Genomic DNA, 14,598 nt, shown 5'->3' with positions numbered 1-14,598 from the left:
CAGCAGAACTCATAAACCCCTTTTTTTTTCCAGGTGTTCTGTCTCAGGGAGTTAGGGCTTTATGAGTTTCCACTGTGCTGCTGCCTTTTTTTTTCCCTCAGGGCTGCCCTGCCCACAAGGAGGCAGTCTAGTCACTCTCAGCCTGCAGAGGCTTTGCTGAGCTGCTGTGGGCTCTGCCCAGCTGCCCTGTGAACTTCCTTGCAGTCCTGTTTATATGGGTGTAGTTAGAACTGCCTCGGCAAAAGTGGCCCGCCTCTGTAATGACGGACTCTCTCTGTAATGGCGGGTTGCCTCGGTAACGGCAGATTGCCTCCGTAGTGGTGGAGTGCCTCGGTAATGGCAGACGCCCCTCCCCCACAGAGCTGGACCATCCCGGGTTCAGCTGTGCTTGCTGTGAAACTCTCAACCCAGAGTGTTTCCAATTGCTGTTTTTTTGTTTTTGTTTTTGTTTTTATTTTTTGGGGGGTGTGACCAGCCAGGCCTGATCACCTGGCTTCCTGCCTCAGAGCCTTTTGTTTTTTAGTTGAATGGTCAGCTCTCTCCCAGGTGTCCTGGTCGCCTATCGAATAGGTGCTGGGATCTGTGTGATTTCCCGTGCGGCGACCCACTGCAACGGCTGAAACTGCGGCTCTGAGATACATGGCGCTTTTTTGCCTGGGAATCTCCTGGCCTGGCTCCCTGTTTCAGCTCCCCTTGCTGGCTAAGTGCAGACACAGTCCCGTTTACTCTGTACTGGGAACCGCTGCGCCGGGGCGCAGGCAAAACAGCCATGCCGGCCAAAACAGCCACGCTGGCGACCCGTGGGGCTCCTCCGCCTGGGAATCTCTTGGTCTGTGAGCAATAAAAATCCATCTGGAAATGCGGCATCCACTCACCCTCTGCACTTTCACTGGGAGCTGCAATCCTGAGCTGCTCCTAACCAGCCATCTTGGATCTTCAAGTTTTGCATTTCTTAAACAGCAGAAAATGAAGCTAGCTTATTAAAGTTGAATGAGTCACCCAAGGCCATTTAGCTGGTAAGTGGCAAAACTGGGGTTTGAACCTCAGTTTTTCTTCCGTACCGTATAGCACTTACTATAAATTGCTGTTATTATTTCAGTCAAATTTCATTTGTGAAATCTCAGATGTGACCTATTCAGATATGGCAATATCTATCATATTAATAAACAATAAAGAAAATCCATGTGCTGTTACCATGAGTTTGGAAAACAAAGTGTTGCCATAGATAACAATAAGCTATCCTTGTGCTTAGTTCCAGTGGTTTGGGATCTGTTACTCAGAACAAGAAGCCCTCAGATTGAGATATGAAACAATATTTAGTCACAAACACAGAGATCTGAAACCCCAATTTTAGACCATTTCTATATAAGAAGAATCCAGGCTGTGTTTGTCAGTGACAGTATGTAAATGAAGAAGACCCTGAAGAGGTCATAGTGTTGACAAAATTCAACCCAATAGTAGAATCCACACAAACATAGAAAACAAAGCTGGCCTTTCCACATCACTGGTAAGTCCTTGCAGTGAGTTCATTTTAAGTCAACGTCTCTTCATGCCACACATGTTCACCAATGTCTGCTCCATGAAATACCACAAATTGGCATGGGGTCTACTTTTCTGCAGTTTTGCATAAATTTTGCTGCCACCCCAAAACCCAAAGGGATGTCTGCCATGAAGTACACCACCAATCCCTGGCCTGGTGAAGTTATTTTTCATGATTCAACTCAGACCAGATTTTAGCATATGGTTCCCATATGGGAAGGACTGCTCTGCTCCAGGTTTTATCCACACTTTATATTGACATAGGGTGCAGGGTAATCCAGAGCTGTGCTATGCAACTGAAACTTATGGGTTTTGGTGAATTTTCTGAAGCAGGTCCCAGGGAAATCAGATATCGGCAGCCAGTTTCAGAATCTTCTCATTCACGTAGTACACCTGGTCTTTGTGCAGCGAAGAATAGTAGGTGCCATTAAGCCTATCAACCAGCAGCTAGAGATTCTCCCTGATGTATTTCACGATCTTCTCAAACATTACATGGGTCTCCTCTTCAGTCAAAGGCTGCCTTTCCCCACTGTGTTGGAACGCTGGATCCTTGTGCCTCAGTAGTGGGAAACGGAAGTCCCACATTTTCTTTATCCCTTCAGCCATCAACAGACACTTAGATAAATACTATTATTTGCTGAACCAAGACATCTTTTATAAAATGCATGTGTGCAATACTTACATGTTTATCTGGAAAACCACATATATTTCAGAGTTGTGACAATCTATTAGAAAATGTCTAGCTCAGTAGCTGACATTTTAAAGTCTTATGTGCTAGACATAATTCTAAGAATTTTTCATATCTTATTTCATTTACTTCTCGTAACAGCCCCATGAAGTAGGTACTATTATTATTCTCACCTTTAGAGATAAAGAATTGGAGGCCCAGGAGGTTAAGCATCCTAGCCAATATAACCATGGTAAAGTGATTGTTTTCTATGGGTCTATTTCTTGAGGATTTAGGGGAAGCACAGTATAATTCTGAGAATAGCAGAATTAGGAACTTAACTAGGAACTACTGTGTTGGCTATTCCTTCTTAAGATTTGTGTGAAAGTGTAATCTCACTATGTTTGCTTTCCAAATCCTCTCAAATTGGTGGACACTGTTTTTAATTTTTTACTATTGAAAGAGCTATGTTGTTTCAGTTCTAAAATGGGCTAATTCAGAGTTTGCTAATTAAAAAAGAAGCTAAATGAAAAGCAAATAGTGCTAATGTCAATATATTTGTTTTTATTTTGAAGAAGTGTCAAACATGCTTATTTTTTAGGACATCATGGCCTGTTGTAATTAAAAGGCAGAATGGTATAACTAAAAACTTCTCAATGTTTTGGGAGACTTTTGAATTATTACTAATATGTGAATCATTACTAATGGGGTACATGTTGAACTTCATTTTGTAGTATTTATATTTGTATAGAATTTTATATTTAGCTTGAGTTAAATATGGCAGGGGAATGCCCTTGATTACAACTATGATATTGAGAGTAAGAATAAATATTGAATATTTTTTCAGTTCTGCTTTTGATTTGATTTCCCCGTAAATCTTCATTTCTCACATTGGTGTTAGTTTATAATTGCATTATTAGTTTTTTGACCAGTAGGATTTGTATAATTGCAGCAGAGTAAAACATTTAAATATTAATTTAGTAAATGATATTTTGATCATGCATAACTTATAAAATGACAAAATAATGCAACTACAAAAAAAGATGTATTCTTATTGTTTATAGCACAACTGTTAAAAATACAGAAAAAATGATAAAGAGTTATTTGGCAGAAATTCTAGTAGGAGAATATTGGGAGGAAATGTTAACAGTTTTGGAACCTGTGGGAAATAACTGACCTTACCAAAGTGTGGGGATTTTTGGGGAAAAAAAGTCTCTCAGTCTACTCCTAACAATTTGTGGTAATCAACTTAAAGAATAAATTCTGTGTTCTTTGGTACAAAGGTTGATTAAACTTTTGTGTAGAATTTGGATAATACACTTACTGTATTTTGAATAATACAGTCTAAAGCTGACTCCAAAGTAATATTGAGAAATAATTGTATTTGAAATCCTCCTATTCGTATACTTTTTTTAAAATTTTCAGTGTTGATACCTACAAAATTCTTGTACATTTTAATATACATTATATATTACAGTATAATGATATTGAACTGCTTTTAAAATGCATTTTACTTTCAGTATTAAGTTTATTGGAATTTTAAAAAAAATTTATAAGACAGTAAAGAGCACTTCCAGTTTTTAAAATTTATTTTACTTTATAGCACTTTACAACACAGTTTTTGGGTTTGCAAATTACACACACATGTCATGTTATGAGCTATGGTTCTTTAGATCTTTCTTGTCATGAGAGGAAAGAGGAAAATAGGAACTTAACAGTCTTTTGCTTAAAAGGCATTATAAATATTAAGACATCTTCTTCAAGGTGAGGGCCATTTGTATAAAAGTTGTGTCTTTGAGACCTAGTATAGCACTTGAGTCTTCTGTCCCTCATTTTAAAAATAACATTCCATGATTATCATGATAGTTAAGGCCGATTCAACTTTGTCTTCAGACTGGACTTGTGTTTATTGAGAATCTTCTCGTGTCAGGTGTATTGCTTTTCTCATTTGATCCACAAGAGACTTACGTGATAGATATTACCATTGTTATTTTGTAAGGAAATTGAAGCCCAAGAGGTTAAGGAATTGCACAGGTTCATAAAGCCAGTAGGTGGCAGAGTGGAGAGTTGAAGGCTGCCCTTTTTTGGACACCGGTTTCAAAGGCTGTTTTGGCCTTTTCCACCAGTGTATGCTCTCAGGTATTTGAAAGTATTCCTCTTTTGTTTCATTTCCTTTCACTGTTACCTAAAGCCATCAACTTATGCTTATAAGTTGATAGAACTTATGCTTATAAGTTCTATCCCTTATAAACTAGCTGAAATGCTGTGGTAGCAGTTACACTGAGCTAATATACTTTCTCAGAGTGGGAGCACCTCCTTTGCTCTTCTGGCCACATCACACCTCTCTTTTCTGCCTTGTGTTGCTGGTTTCCACAATTTTCAAGAACAGATAACCATTTTTTTCAATATTTAAATTTGGGGAAACTTTGATATGTATATAGTATACATCATTATTTTATGCTAAAGGCAAGGGATATTAATTAAATGAACACATGTGTGTTTGCTACCCAGCAAAAGAAACTTAACGTTACAATTCTTTTTGAAGCCCCTATGCCATCTCCCTAACTCCATTCCCCGTGTTTTCCCATATACTTAATTATGCTCAGTCTCTTATTCCCTCTGTCCTTGTAGAAAGGATACTACGCCATATCCCACTCACAATAACTTTTTTGCATGTTTTTAAACTCTACATTTAAAAGGAATTATATTGTATATATGTGCTTCTGCAACTTAACTCTTTTGATGTAATATTGTGTTTTTGAGGTTTGTCCATACTGATGTATGGGGCTGTTTATTCATTTTTCACTGCTCTGTAGTTTACAATGGTAAAAGTTTATCAGAATTTTTTGTATCTGTGATGGATATTTACCTTGTTTCTGTTTACTATCCAAAATAATACTGCTCTGCACATTCTTGTACATGTTTTGTGGCTACATGCAAAAGAATCTTTCTATGAAGTATACCTAGGAGTGGAATATTAAATATATTTCTCTGCTTTACTGGCTAATTCCATATTATTTTCTAAATCATTTCATGTTTTTACCACCAGGGCATAAGGGCACACCTCCTTGGTGTCATCTAAACTTCAAAGTTTGCCAACCAGTATTGTAAAATGCTGTCTCATTTTATTGCATTTGTATGATATTGATTCTAAATGATGGTGAGCGTATTTTCATATGTTGATTGGCCACTTGTGTTTACTCCTTTCTCAAATACCTGTTTGTACCTTTGCCCATTTTTTAATCACATTTTCTTTGTTGTTGTTAGTGGGGTTTTTTTTAAGCATTCTTACATATTTTAGATATTGATTTTCATTAGTTACATGTGTTGCAGATATTTTCTTTCAGTTTGTGACGTGTTCACTCTTTTAGGGCATCTTATGTGTTATCATCTATCTAAGAAGGACTCCATTGTTTAAAATAACTCATTGAGATTCAATAAATTATTTATATTGTTATTTTCCTAACTTTCCAGTGAAACTCCAAGTCCTTGTATATTCAAGAAAAAACTTAGCACCTTTGTGAATGATGGTAGAGAATGTTTCATTAATTTTTTTTCATGACTATCCTTTCTCTAATAGAATTAGGTGACAATTCTTTTTTTACAATTTCCAATTATAGGTTTACTTGCAAAGATTCTGTGTAAATAACTAACAGAAGTTTATATTCAACATTTAAATTCAAGAAAAGATTGCTTTGCTTCTTATGTGATAGTAACTAGTACCACATTTTCTTTTTTGGAGTTTCCAACGGGAGAATGTTTCTATTTGAGGATTATGATAAACATTTAATTACTGAAAATTCTTATATATTATCTTATTTCAGTAAGTGATTTTCTGCCAAAAAAAAAAAAAAAAAAAACCAAAAAACAAAAAACACTGTAAATGTGAGATGTTTCTAGTCTAGAAAATATATAGGAATTCCTATTTCAGGAAAATTTAGACAAAGTTACTTGGATGAAAACTCAAAAAAGATTTGTTACTTCTCATTTTCATTTAATAGCCGATGTGTACATGATAACAAATGGAATTGATATTGGGACCTTATATCTTTGATATTTATAAAACTACATTTTTGTATGAACTAAATGAGTACTCTTTCTAAAATATGAAACTAATATTAGTAAAGTTCATAGTTGTACCATTTTGTTTTTTAGAGTTTGTGGGACCAAATTTAGTAATTTAATTGTAAAAGGGAAAAACACTGTAAACTATTTGATTAAACTCTATTTTTGCTTTTTTTTAACTTAAAAAAGTTTTTATTTTGCATATACTTAGGACAAGGTAGTAGAGGTTTCATTGATTTGGGAAAAAAATTAATAACAAAAACAAAAACCACATATACTCTAACTTGAAAGCATCTCTTCTAAATTTCATGTGTTATATTTAATTATTTTATATATCATCAATGCTAGTTTTCTATTCTTAAACTCATGTTTCACTCCTAAAGCATGTTAAATGATTTTATAACTTACTGCTGATCATTTTGTTGAAATTTGTTAGCATCTGAAAATTAAACATGTAGGAAAATGAGATACTTAATTTATAGTGTGTGGTAAAAACTTTTTTCTTTAGAGTCAGGAATGTCTTTAGCAAGCTAGGCATCTTGATAGAATGATAGCTGAAAGAGGTTGATGGCAGCGGCTGAGATAAGAAGGAAGCAATGAAATACATTAATAGTGTTCTTCCAACCTTGAAAAACAGAGTTTGGCACTGCTTTTCTTGTTTCTTTTTGTTTCTTGTGAACTATCTGCTTCAGACTGAAGATGTAAGGTATTTATCAGTTCTAAAAGTTATTTTCATGTTCTAAGGCCTTTGTTACATCTGTCCCAGTTTCTTCATATATGCATGGAAAGCAAAATCCAAAAATCTGGATTAACTATTCTCTGTGTTTCATGGTGGGAAAATTTGGTGGATAAAATTATAGACATTATGGTTTGTGTCTTATTTGGAAGGAGACTATGGTTCTGTCCTTCTGCCATTACAAGGAAATTCCTGGAGATAGGATTTTGTTATTTTGAATAATATTTAGAAATAATATCAAATTCCCTGATAAATTTGCCTCTGGCATAGATAGTAACTAAGGGAATTTTAAGAAACACAGATAACGTTAAAAGAGATAGTACTACATTTTTCCTCCTCTTTGTTTTTGTTCAGATTGAATTATTAGTTCTACTACTTAAAATTTTTTTTTAATTTTATGAAAACTTTCAAGTCACACTGTCCTTGTTAGCTATAGTTAAGGAATGAGAGTGTGCCATTTTTTATTGCTGTTAATTCAGTATTTTATTGCCTTACTTTTTTTTTTTTTCATTTTGGGTGTTTGATATATAACTTTTTTAAAAAAAACAAGCAATTGTTTTATGGATAAGCCTAGGAAATAAATTATTCAGTCAATAAAATTAGCAGATGTGAGTAGAATGTCTTAAACCTTTATATAAATTGAGAAAAAAACTTAGATTAGGAGTTTTATCATTATGATTTTTCACACTCATTGCCAAATAAATACAGTCATTTATATTTTTATAATAAGGATATCCAGAGTTCATGTATTGGTAGTGTCAGATATTCTGTAGTCAGATATTTGGATATCCTGAGGATTTATGTAATTGAAATCCTTTTTATAACAGACAGTATGAAAAGGAACATATTCTTGTTACAACATCAAAGTGTAAAAGGAGGCCGAGCATGGTGGCTCATGACTATAATCCTAGCTCTTTGGGAGGCTGAGGAGGGCAGATCACGAGGTGAGGAGACAGAGACCATCCTGGCCAACATGGTGAAACCCCATCTCTACTAAAACACAAAAAATTAGCCAGGCGTGGTGGCACATGCCTGTAGTCTCAGCTACTTGGGAGGCTGAGGCAGGGGAGTCTCTTGAACCTGGGAGGTGGAGGTTGCAGTGAACCAAGATTGCATCACTATACTCCAACCTGGCGACAGAGCAAGACTCCGTCTCAAAAAAAAAAAAAAGTGTAAAAGGAGAGCACCAACTTTCATTCATATATACTGAGTTGCTAATTCTATTAAATTTGTTTTTCCTGGTTTTCTATATTACTTTAAATATATGACTCTAAGTTTAGAATTCAAATATTTGGGTGTATTTAAATTAACCTTGATTTTTAATAAGTTAGTAAACAGACTTTTAGAGTTTATTTGTAATCCACACCAGACTTTGGGACAACTGTTTGTTAGACTTCACACCAGTAACATACTCCCTAAGGGGACTGGGTGTGATAGCAGGAAGTAAACCAGGAGTGGTGAGCCAATGGTATTTGTCCCTGACAACTTTGAGCTAGTTCACCACATCCCAGCCACAAATATGCATGATAGGAGAATGAGAGCTCTGTTTGGCACATAGTTCAAAAACAGACATTTTCAAACAAGGGATGTTAGGTTGATGGCATTGAAAGTTACTGGATTTGTTTTAAAATGTGCTAGTTGCCAGCAGTAAAGAGGTGAACTGAGGGGAAAGGGCTCAATTAGAGAATGTATTATGCACCAATTATAGATTTTATTCATACCTCAGATTGATACATGAGAAATGGAATGCCTTTTGAATCTAATACATGAGCAAAGTTATAGAACATAAGAACTTCTAGTTTCTGTCTTGAAGCATTAGAATAGATTAAAAGCTTCTTTAAACTCTCCTTCTCTGCAGTGAGAAGCTGGACAGTTGTCCTCAACAGAGGACAGTTGATAACTGCTTACTATTAAATGTCCCCAAAAGAATTGGTTTAGAAATATGAGAGATGATAAAAAGAATGGGCAACAAAGTGTTTGCCTTATCATAAGTTTTGTCAGATCATAAGATCTGAGTTTAATAATTCTTCACTATGAGATGCTTAAAAAATCAACAACATGAAATTGATGGTAAAAAGAAATGCTGATTTTCAAAATGCAAAACCTTTTCTCTTCTTTATCATCTCTTAGTAAGAAGATTGGCCACATCCTTGCTTCAGGATATATCCACAAGTTTCACATTTATTTAAGAGATTAAAATGGGTCCTATGTTATTTCATTAGAAGTCCTGCCTTGCTATCGTCATCTTATTGATTATCCTTAGATTATTTTCTCTTCATCTCTTACCTAATATTTGCTTATTTACCAATGTTACATAATCTACTCTTAACATTTTAGTTTTCCTTAAAGTATCCCCAGTGATCTGAAAAACAAATTTGTATCTTACATCCTATAAAATAAAAAAGTTTGTTGCATTTTTAAATTTATTGTTGATTTTCAGATACTTACAATTCAGTTTTTTATTTAGTTTTTACTATTTCATTTTTAACAGTTATTGAACTCGAAATTGTATTCTAACAAAACTAAATTTTTGATACTTTCTGAACTTCTTTTAACATTTACGTATGGTATTTAAGAGCGGCAAACACCCATTTTGTCTTTGGTAATTATTTCAATTTGGTATGCAGTGTAGTGTTGTACAGAGCACTGTGCCAGGTCGAAATCTTCCCTTGCTTACTTATGGAGAGCAGCACAGAAGTGAAAGGATGCCCTCCTCGTTTTCCTATCACAGTTAACATATGCACAGTTACCAGCCATATGTCCCACAGCCTGACTGTTGATTATGGTGACAGTTAATACTGACGGAAAAAAAAAACTTTCATGCTTTGTGTGGTAGGCAGATTGAGGCAGGGAGAGTCTCTGGGGTATGATAAAGGAGATTTAAGTCCAATATGTGGTTAAAAGGGAATCAAGCAAATAATAAGTTATCTAGGCAGCAGAACAGTGGTGGCTATTTACTTGTGATTTTTTAGACAGCTTGCTAAATACGCTTTATCATACTTTGACCTCCCAAATTCAGATAAAAGGGATAAGAAGGAATTTCTCAGAAGCTCCTGGACAATAAGTAAATAATTGGGAGTTGCTTCACTCAAAATGGGGGAAATAAATCCCTTTGGATTAAATCCAGAGAAATTCTTAGCTGGCCACCTGAAACTTTCTCCTTAACAAAAGAAAGTATGTGCCAGGGGGAAGAGAAGGTTAAATAAATTATGGTTAAATGAATTAAATAGGAATAAATCTAGGGGAAATATTTACTTTATCTGTATCTTATAGTTTCCTGTAGTTATGATATAACTTATGTTTCTTAAACTTCAGTATGCTATAAATCTTTTTGATTTATATTGTTAAGTGTCATGGTATTCAAACTGAATAGAAAGTTCAGAAATAGACTCAAAAAGACTGGGAGATTTAATGTATAAAAAAGAAAGCATTTCAAATCAGTGGAAAACAGATTATTCAATAAGTGGTGTTTGGCCTAGGGATAGCCATCTGAAAAAATACAGTTGTGCCCTACCTCATACCTAATATCAAAATAAATTCCACAGAAATCAAAAGTCTATGCATTAACAAAAAAATTATAAAACTACCAGTAGAAGGCAGGGCACAGTGGCTCACACATGTAATCCCAGCACTTTGGGAGGCTGAGGTGGGTGGATCACCTGAGGTCGGGAGTTCGAAACCAGCCTAACCAACATGCAGAAACCCAGTCTCTACTAAAAATACAAAAAACTAGCTGGGCGTGGTGGCACACACCTGTAATCCCTTACTCGGGAGACTAAGGCAGGAGAATCACTTGAACCCGGGAGGCGGAGGTTGCAGTGAGCCAAGATAATGCCATTGCACTCCAGCCTGGGCAACAAGAGCAAAACTCCATCTCAAAAAAAAATATAGAGGGAAATTATATATGTATGTATGTATATAGAGATATATATGTATACACACACACATATATACTCACATATATGTATTTTTTAATCCTGTTATCAGAAGGCCTTTTGAAATACGACCTCAAACCCGTAACTATAAAAGAAAAGATGTATGAATCTGACAACTTTAAAAAAACATTCTGCGTATAAAGAAAAATACAGGTAAAGTTAAAGATAAATGACAAACTGGGACCAAGCATGGTGGCTTACACTTGTAATCCTAGCACCTTGGTAGGCCAAGGTGGGCAGATCACTTTGGGGACAGGAGTTTGAGATCAGCCTGGCCAACATGATGAAACTGCGACTCTACTAAAAATACAAAAATTAGCTGGGTGTGGTGGCGTGTGCCTGTAATCCCAGTTACTTGGGAGTCTGAGGCAGGAGAATTGCTTGAACCTGGGAGGCAGAGGTTGCGGTGAACTGAGATCCTGCTACTGCACTTCAGCCTGGGCAACAGAGTAAGACTCCATTTCGAAAAAAAAAAGATAAAATGGCAAACTGGGAGAAAAATTTCTAATTCTTGTAATGGAGTTAATAGACTTAATATATAAAAAGTTTATTTTAAAAAGTATTTAAAGCAAAACAATAACCCAGTTGAATAATGGATAAAGAATATAAACGGTTTACAGGAAAGGAAATGTAAATGGCTTTAAACCTATTTAAAGATGTAGTTTTATTTGTAATTGCAAATAGAACCTGTTACAAGACTTTAATATAAACTTTCAAAATACTAAATGCACATTCACCCAAGAATTATATCTCTAAGAATTTATCTTACAGATACAGTTGCAAATGTGCAAAAGATATATATACAGGGTTATTGATTATACCATTGTTTGTAGTAGCAGAAAAAGGAAACTGCTCATATAGTCATTCATAAGAACTAGTTACATTAGCAGTCATTAACAAGGTGGAGGCAGGCAGGGGAATTGCTTGAACCTGGGAGACAGAGGTCACGGTGAGCCTAGATCAAGCCACTGCACTCCAGCCTGGTGACAGAGCGAGAATGCGTGTCAAAAAAATGAACCAACAAAAAAAACAACAACCAAAAAAAAAAAAAGGTGGAGGCACCTTGTTATGGATTATGAAAAGACATCCAAAATATATTTAGTAGGAAAAAAGTGTATAGAGTATATGGTATACAGCATTTGTGTAAAATACATACATATAATTGATATGTATGTGACACAGAATATCTCATATCCTTGTATAAGGATAGACAAACTAGTAAGAGTGGTTGCCTCTTGAGAGGCAAATTGAGTAGGTTAGGGACAGGGGTGGAAGGGAGACTTACTTTTCATTGTATGCCAATCTTTACATTTTGAATGTTGTATCAAGCATAATCTATTCCAAAACATCATATTTTTAAAAATTCTTATAAAAAGACAAAAAGCAAAACAGAAAATATTGTAGCATTTGTTTTCATTGCAATTTACCATACATGCCATCAAAAGTTGTCTACATTTTGGAGCATTTGAATACAGTGATAAGACAATTGAGATCCTAAAATTATAGTTAATTTATATTCCTTTGCTGGTACTACTCAATCTTGCAGTGCCTTAGGATCATCATTGTGAATATTGGTTTTCATTGTACTCAGAAAGTGGACATGTTAATTAATAGAAGTATTACTATGATGACAGTTTATCATATGTATTTTTTTAGAATATCAGTTTTTTTGTTAAGAAATGACTAAAAGTTGGATGGTTTATATAACAAAGTCATTAATAACTAAAATGGCTTTTTGAGAAATTTTTTGTTTTTCTCTATGTGAGATAAGTAATTGAGCAAAATACTGTTTATTATTCAGATATATGTGAGCATACTGACTTTTTAAACCCATATTTTGAGTGGGTTACAGGCAGTCATTTGTATAAATCAAAAGTAAAGCATAACAGGGAAAATAAGGATCTAGCCAAATAAGTGTTTTTGAAATATATCTATTACATGATACCAATTTATAAGTTACAGCTTATTCTAAGAAGCTAGTCTTTTGTTTTTAATCTCTAGAAATTTTACTAAACATTTAAGTGATGAGAATTGATCATTCTTTGTAGATATTCCTAGATGTTTGGATTTTTAGCCCATTCCAGGTGTTTTTTAAATTTTCTTTTTTTACTATAAGACAGGTGTATAATCTATGGATAAATTCAAGTGGACAGTAAGTCAACAAAGTTCTCAAAATATATTTTGCCTGGCAGAACATTTTGTAGTAATTATATATTTGGTTCAGAATTTGAAGGTGTGGATGATATTATTAGCTGTTTGACACAATTTAAGTTACTTGGTGACTTCCAAAATTTTGAATTAAGAATTTTACAAATAATTAATAACTTAAGTATATGTTTTCATCACTGCAAAATTTCAGAATATTATAAGCCATTTCTATATACTAATTCTTCCAGTATGTATGACAGGAAATCAGATAGACAGTGTGTCTTTATTGGACTGGCTCTGCATTTTTAGGATTATGATCTTCTAAATTATTTCCATGCCAATATTAAAAAACACTAACCTATTTAAAGGGTATTTTAGTAGGATAAGTAACTTGAGTCTGAGACGGAGCTTTCAAAACAGAGTGGTATCTGAATAGTGAAGTAGCGCTTTCAACAAAGGTGAACCAAAGGATGACTGTGAAAGGGTATCTAGACTTTATTGGAGAAATTGTTTTTCCAAAAGAGCCCAAATGCTTGGTGGAGACATTGAATTAAAAAGGCAATATTTGAACTTACTGTTGATGCACCAAATCAGTTTAGAGATTGGGGTAGAACTTTTGAATCTGGAATCTCCATGTAAAATAAGTGGTGAAAGAGTTATGAAATCAGCCAGCTTGAAGATTCAAATAGAAATCTTTTTAACAAGTCTCCATCTTTAGAGGTGAGGAAACTGAGATAAGGAATTTGATTTGCACGAAGAACCAGTATTAGGATTTATGGCTTTTTATGTAAAGTGTAGTGTTCCCCGACTCACAGGTAGGTAAGGTTGAAACTGTTGCTACATTGTTGTACCTTTACTCCCTTTGACATCTCCCCACAAAGTACTGTTGAGGAGCCAAGAGGAAGACCTATGGGCCATAGGTGTTGAAGCTTAGAGAATAGGAGCTAGATCATATCGTTTTCTAGGCCCTGATAAAATGTCGAGTCTTTGACAAGGACAGTGAGAAGCCAAGATTTTTACAGAAGAATGACCTAATTAGATGTATGTTTTTAAAACATTACTGTGGCTCTAATATGGAGAACATACCAAGGGAGCCCATGACCACTGAGAGATCAGTTAAGAAAATTTTTTTTTATTTTTAATTTTTTTTTTTTCTTTTTTTGAGGTGGAGTCTCACTCTGTCGCCCAGGCAGGAATGCAGTGGCACCATCTTGGCTCACTGCAACCTCCACCTCCTGGGTTTAAGCAATTCTCCTGCCTCAGCCTGTACTTGTAGTACAAGTAGCTTGTACTACAGGCATGTGCCACCACCCCCAGCTAATTTTTGTATTTTTAATAGAGACAGGGTTTCACCATATTGGCCAGGCTGATCTCGAAACACCTGACCTCAAGTGATCCACCCGCCTCAGCCTCCCAAAGTGCTGGGATTACAGGCATGAGCCACTACGCCTGGCCTTGAAAATGGTGTTTTAGATTAGAATGGTGCAGTGGAAATAGAGAGAAGTCCC

The 14,598-nt window shown here is 35.1% G+C and overlaps 2 protein-coding genes and 1 pseudogene across 3 annotated transcripts in view; 1 reads left to right on the top strand and 2 right to left on the bottom strand.

Moving 5' to 3' along the window:
- Nucleotides 1-14,598, top strand: part of NT5DC1 (5'-nucleotidase domain containing 1) — a 162,588-nt gene that overhangs the window by 41,634 nt on the left and 106,356 nt on the right. The gene's annotated exons all lie outside the window — the stretch shown is intronic.
- Nucleotides 1-14,598, bottom strand: part of COL10A1 (collagen type X alpha 1 chain) — a 45,936-nt gene that overhangs the window by 23,706 nt on the left and 7,632 nt on the right. The gene's annotated exons all lie outside the window — the stretch shown is intronic.
- LOC105722711 (60S ribosome subunit biogenesis protein NIP7 homolog) lies at nt 1,532-2,145 on the bottom strand (annotated as a pseudogene).

The sequence above is a fragment of the Aotus nancymaae genome, unplaced genomic scaffold (genome assembly GCF_030222135.1).
Source record: "Aotus nancymaae isolate 86718 unplaced genomic scaffold, 86718_ANA_hifiasm-v0.15.2.pri h1tg000040l, whole genome shotgun sequence".
In the NCBI taxonomy this organism is placed as follows: Eukaryota; Metazoa; Chordata; class Mammalia; order Primates; family Aotidae; genus Aotus; species Aotus nancymaae.
The sequence above is the reverse complement of the archived record's forward strand: the minus strand, read 5'-3'. Positions and strand labels throughout refer to the sequence as shown.